Below are 6,623 nucleotides of genomic sequence, written 5' to 3'. Positions count from 1 at the left end.
AACGATCTGGCCTCCTACTTCATTAGTAAAATTAACACCATTATTAAGGAGTCTCAAGGAGAAATCGCGGGAGGAGTCAGGCTGATCCTTGCCCCGCTAGGCCCATATTGTACCAATCCCTCCTTCCATCCCTCACCTTCTCTTCTTTTGACACCCACATCATCCACCTCTACCACTCACTACAATAATTTTTTGCAGTCAATCACTTCTCCCCTCTTCCTAAATTGAATACCCCCTGGCCCACCTCCACTTTAATGAGCAATTCTGATGCCCTTTTTGACTTCCCCTTCCTCTCCAGTTATCACTGGGAACATAAAAATCCACAGTGATGTTCCCAATGATGCACTAAGAGACTACTTCCTCACTCCTTAATTCTGCAGACCTCCCACTCATCCCATCACCAACTCAGACACTTGCAGGAGTTCATCATCACTAGTCTAACCTGTCTGCTCTCCTCCTCCTCTGCCCTGCAAAAATCTTCTCTTCCCACAGGGATTCTGTGTTCTCTAGACCCCCTCTTCTAATGCCAGGTCTACATATCCCATGTGAACCCTACCTAATCTACCCATTCTTGATGCATAAACCTGGGCTCGGGGATGCAGCATGGCCAGTGCTTAGAACAGTGCTTTGCACATAGTAACCGCTTAATAAATGCCATTATTATTATAGTGGTTAGAGCACAGGCCTGAGAATCAGAAGGTCATGGATTCTAATCCTGGCTCTGCCACTAGTCTGCTGTGTGGCCTTGGGCAAGTCACTTCACTTCTCTCTGCCTCAGTTACCTCATCTGTAAAATGGGGATTTCACAGTAAAAGACTGTGAGCCTCATGTGGGTCAGGGACTGTGTCCAACCTGACTTGCTTGTATCCACCCCAGCTCTTGGTACGGTGCTGGCTCATAGTAAGCACTTAACAAATATCACAGTCATTTGATATTTCCAACCTCTCAGCTAAATTCAACTTCCTCATTTGTCCTTCCTCCAACACCTCAGCCTTCCATCAATCTTGCATCACCAACTCCCAACCATGGATCACCTCAGTCAATCAATAGTATTTACTGAATGCCTACTGTGCACTTGGGAGTGTAAGTAAGTATGTGTGTACCAACTCTTGTACTCTCACAAGCACTTAGTACAGTGTTCTGCATGCTGTAAGAAGCCAATAAATATCATTGATTGAGTAGTAATAATAACTGGTATTTGTTAAGCAGTTATTATGTACCAAGCATTGTAGCAGATACAAGACAAGCACGATTTCCTTGTTTTTAAGGATAAAGCAAGGGAATGAGGGGCAAAGAATGTTCCAGGTGAGTATAATTAGCTCCTGATTATTCAGAGACTGATTACTCATCTGTGTAATAATTACCCTTCTTCTGGGGCTTTTTTCCACTAAAAATCCAGTCTATTTGTGTGCAAAGGGTGTAAGGCTTACTCAATTTTTTTGCTAGGACCCACCAGATCCAAAGACCCCACCTCATGGCAAGCGTGGTGGGAGGGGAATCTTGTTCTCCACCTACTGTATGCAGATCCCTCTACTAAGCCCTTGGGAGAAAACCACTGAGTTAATAAACTTGATACATGTATTCATTCATTCATTCATTTGTTTTTATTGAGTGCTTGCTGTGGGCAGAGCACCATACTAAGCACTAGGAAGTGTACAATATAACAGTAAACAGACATGTTCCCTGTCCGCAATGAACTTACAGTCTAGAGGGGGAGACAGATATTAATAGAAATAAATAAATTACAGATATGTATGTAAGTGCTGTGGGGCCCAGAGTGGGGATTCATTGAATCATATTTATTGAGCACTTACTGTGTGCAGAGCACTGTACTGAATAAAAGGATAAACTCTGGGCAATGCAGAAGGGAATGGGAGAAGAGGAAAGGAGGGTTAGTCAGGGAAGGTGTCTTGGAGGAGATTTGTCTTCAGTAAGGCTTTGAAGGTGAGGAGAGTAATTATCCCCGCCCTCAGAAGATTTTGCAACCTAATGGGAGAGACAGAAACTGAGAGCCAATAGAAGATAGGATGAGGAAGGAAAGGGGATACATACTTGCTTTAGTAATAGGGTATATAAGACAAGTGATGTGGGTGTCAGGGAAACACAAGTAGCACAGAAATGCTTAAATGACAGTTGGGAAAATTAATTGGTGACAAGCTCCTGGAGGAGATGTGATATCAGGAGGCTTGGACGATGAGGAGAGTTGTGGTCTGCCAACTTTGAAGCGGGGAAGGGCATGAGCAAGAATTCAGCAGCAGGAAAGATGAGAAGAAGAAACAGTATATTAGTGGGCTCGAGAAGAGCAAAACGCGTGCTTCTCCTTCTTCTCCCTTCCTTTCACTTTATTCCATCCTCAGTTGCCTTATCTTTCCTTTTCCTTCTTTCCCTTCCCCTCCTTTCCCCTTTCTTCCCTCACCCTCTCTTTTACTGAGGTATTTGCTAAGCGCTTACTATTTGCCAGGCATTGTACTAAACACTGGGGAGGATATAAGCAAATCAGGTTGGACACCATCCCTGTCCTTGCGGTGCTCACAGTCTTAATCCCCACTTAACAGATGAAGTAACTGAGGCCCAGAAAAGTGAAGTGACTTGTCCAAGGCCACACAGAAGACAAGTGGCAGAGCTGGGATGAGAACCCAGGTTCTTCTGACTGCCAGGACTGTGTTCTATCCACTACACCAAGCTCCTTCTCTTTTCCTTTTCCTCCTCGCCTCTCCTCTTTCCTCATCTTGCTTTCCTTTCATTCCCAACCTCTCCCTTTCTTGACTGGCAGCCTCAGTTGTTCATGTGAAAAACTATTGCACTGTGCAGCTATGCCACTCAATGATGTCAACACTTAATGTGTCACATGGAGGCCACACAAAAGAAGCCCTGGGCTACTGAGTGGGTTGGTGTTAAATTGCTCCAGCTGCTGCCAAGTGGTTTTTTTTTTTTATGAGGATGGGCACAAAGCATTTGATTAAAATTATTAGCTTCACAGTGAAATTGCATCAATATGTGGGTAAATTATATGATTGCTTCATTAACTGCTCCAATGTTTCATTTTGTTAGACTCTTCTGAACAAAAAGATTGCCAACCCCTTCTCTAGAACTTGTCTGCCCAAATTTTCTAAACCAGGAATGAAGCAGATTATACAATGAAGAGAAGTGGAGTGGTGGAAGGCTTGTATCTCTCTAGGTGATATTTGCTGCTGACACTGAGTCCTGTTCGCCTTTTATCTTTCTAGACTGTGAGCCCATTGTTGGTTAGGGACTGTCTCTATGTGTTGTCGAATTGCACTTTCCAAGTGCTTAGTACAGTGCTCTGCACACAGTAAGTGCTCATCCGGATGGAGATGTCCTGAAGGCAGGAGGAGATATGAGTCTGGAGGGAGGGAGAGAGAGCAGGGGCAGAGATATAGATTTGGGTGTCATCAGCGTAGAGATGATAGTTGAAGCTGTGGGAGTGAATGAGTTCACCAAGGGAGTGAGTGTAGATAGAGAACAGAAGGGGACCAAGAACTGACCCTTGAGGAACCCCTACAGTAAGGGGATGGGAGGGGGAGGAGGAGCCCGCAAAAGAGACTGAGAATGAACGGCCAGAAAGATAAGAGGAGAAGCAGGAGAGGACGGAGTCTGTGAAGCCAAGGCATCCTTCCCCTATCACAAGCCCGCAACCTTGGTGTCATCCTTGTCTCCGCTCTCTCGTTCACCTCTCACATCCAATCTGTCACCAAAACCTGCCAGTCTCACCTCCACAACATCGCCAAGATCTGCCCTTTCCTCTCCATCCAAACTGCTACCCTGCTCGTTCAATCTCTCATCCTATCCCGACTGGATTACTGCATCAGCCTCCTCTCCGATCTCCCATCCTCCTGTCTCTCCCCACTTCAATCCATACTTCACGCCGCTGCCCGGATCGTCTTTGTGCAGAAATGCTCTGGGCATATTACTCCCCTCCTCGAAAATCTCCAGTGGCCACCAATCAACCTACGCATTAGGCAAAAACTCCTCACCCTCGGCTTCAAGGCTGTCCATCACCTTTCCCCCTCCTACCTTACCTCCCTTCTCTCCTTCTCCAGCCTAGCCCACACCCTCCGCTCCTCTGCCGCTAATCTCCTCACCGTGCCTCGTTCTCACCTGTCCAGCCATTGACCCCCGGCCCACATCATCCCCCTGGCCTGGAATGCCCTCCCTCCGCACATCCGCCAAGCTAGCTCTCTTCCTCCATTCAAAGTCCTACTGAAAGCTCACCTCCTCCAGGAGGCCTTTCTGGACTGAGCCCCCTACTTCCTCTCCCCCTCTTCCCCTTCCCCATCCCCCCGCCTTACCTCCTTCTCCTCCCTGCAGCACCTGTATATATGTATATATGTTTGTACGTATTTATTACTCTATTTATTTATTTATTTTACTTGTACATATTTACTCTATTTTATTTTGTTAATATGCTTTGTTTTGTTGTCTGTCTCCCCCTTCTAGACTGTGAGCCTGCTTTTGGGTAGGGACCGTCTCTATATGTTGCCAACTTGTACTTCCCAAGCGCTTAGTACAGTGCTCTTCACACAGTAAGTGCTCAATAAATACGATTGAATGAATGAATAAATACAATTGAATGAATGAATCTGGGTGGAAATGGGGGAGGATCTAATAATAATAATATTAATAATTATTGTAATAATTTTTCAACACACTATGTGACAAAAATATTCTAAGTGCTGGGGTAGATTCAAGATAATCAGGTCTCACGTGGGACTTACAGTCCAAGTAGGAGGGAGAACAGGTATTGAATCCTCATTCTGCATATGAGGGAACTCAGGCACAGAGAAGTTAAGTGATTTGCCCAAGGTCACCCAGCAAACAAGTGTTGGAGCTGGGATTAGAACCCACTTCCTCTGTCTCCCAGGCCCACGCTTTTTCCACTAGGCCTTACTGCTTCTCTAGATCTAGACTTAAATGCCTCATTTAGATGAAAATAATTGAGCACTCTAAAATCATTAGAGATGAGCCCCCCAACAATGAATCAATTCTATTCTATCATTGCTTATGTCACTTGTCTTGCAGTATTTTATGTCCAGTCATGTATTTCTAATAGGGACTAAAGTATTCTCCCTAATTTTAACAAGAACCTTAGTTATTAACCACAAAAGATTCACACTGTAGTAGTCCATATCGATATTTAAAAGGCAGTAAGCAATTCATCCCCTCTCAGGATGGCACCTGGAGAGTTTCCCGTACTCTACCAGTCTCGGCTATGGGAGGGAAAGTCAAGAAGAGGCCTACCCATTCCATTCCTAGCTTGGCCAGTGGCTAGCAAGTGGGAGGCAATCTGCTACACGTCAAAACTCACCCGTGCCTGGGCAGCAGTGGCACCAATCAATCAATCAATCAATCAATCAATCGTATTTATTGAGCGCTTACTATGTGCAGAGCACTGTACTAAGCGCTTGGGAAGTACAAATTGGCATCACATAGAGACAGTCCCTACCCAACAGTGGGCTCACAGTCTAAAAGGGGGAGACAGAGAACAGAACCAAACATACCAACAAAATAAAATAAGTAGGATAGAAATGTACAAGTAAAATAAATAAATAAATAAATAAATAGAGTAATAAATATGTACAACCATATATACATATATACAGGTGCTGTGGGGAAGGGAAGGAGGTAAGACGGGGGGATGGAGAGGGGGACGAGGGGGAGAGGAAAGAAGGGGCTCAGTCTGGGAAGGCCTAAAGAAAGTCGAGGGAGGAGATTCAAGTTGACTGTGCGGAGGAAGGCGATAGAATCTCTATGGGTCGGAAACGACTCGACGGCATAAGACAGGACAAGCAATTCACATTTTAGTATTTCCAGAGTTTTCAATGCAAAGTACAAGAGTTTGTTTTCATGCATAATTCTGATTGAAATATGATTCTTCAGGATCTAGGTCTCTGGGCTCGGGAGGAAAGGGTGAGAGAGTGTGGACGGCTCAGTGCAAACTATCACCACTATTGCCAGACAACTGAAACACATCTGCTGACAGTAGACAATTCCTTTTCCCTTTCCAACCCTAAAGTAAAGGCCTAGAAAGCATAAGCAGCCAATCAATCGAACAATTAATGATATTGCCTGAGTGTTCACTGTGTGTACACTGCTGTGTACTTAGTGCAGTGTGCTAAGCACTTGGGAGAGTACAATGTAACAGAGTAGGTACACACGTTCTCTGCCTACAACGAGCTTACAGTCTAGAGAGGGAGAGGCAATAGCAACACTCACAGCCTCCTTGGTGTCTGAGAATGTTCAGGTTGAATGGCAAGAGGCCAAAAAAGTTGCCACACTGCATTTTCATAGGCATAGCATGCAACTGAGCAAGACATTCTAGTTAGAGAAGCAGCTTGGCTCAGTGGAAAGAGCCCGGGCTTGGAAATCAGAGGTCATAAGTTCTAATCCCGGCTGTGCCACTTTTCAACTGTGTGTCTTTGGGCAAGTCACTTAACTTCTCTGGGCCTCAGTTACCTCATCTGTAAAATGGGGATTAAATGTGTAAGCCCCGTGTGGGACAACTTTATAATCTTGTATCTCCTCCAGCATTTAGAACAGTGCTTGGCACATAGTAAGCACTTAACAAATGCCCTTATTATTATTATTCTCGGTCTCATCTCCGT

The 6,623-nt window shown here is 44.9% G+C and overlaps 1 non-coding gene across 1 annotated transcript; it reads left to right on the top strand.

Annotated features, from left to right (window-relative positions):
- The first annotated feature begins 5,178 nt into the window (after positions 1-5,178).
- On the top strand, positions 5,179-5,316 carry LOC119926114. Its single transcript, XR_005450022.1, has one exon. It is a non-coding gene; the product is annotated as a small nucleolar RNA SNORA7 (small nucleolar RNA).
- Positions 5,317-6,623: the final 1,307 nt, after the last annotated feature.

Source organism: Tachyglossus aculeatus, chromosome 3 (genome assembly GCF_015852505.1).
Source record: "Tachyglossus aculeatus isolate mTacAcu1 chromosome 3, mTacAcu1.pri, whole genome shotgun sequence".
NCBI lineage: Eukaryota > Metazoa > Chordata > Mammalia > Monotremata > Tachyglossidae > Tachyglossus > Tachyglossus aculeatus.
Note: the sequence above shows the minus strand (reverse complement) of the source record. Positions and strands in the feature narration are given on the sequence as shown.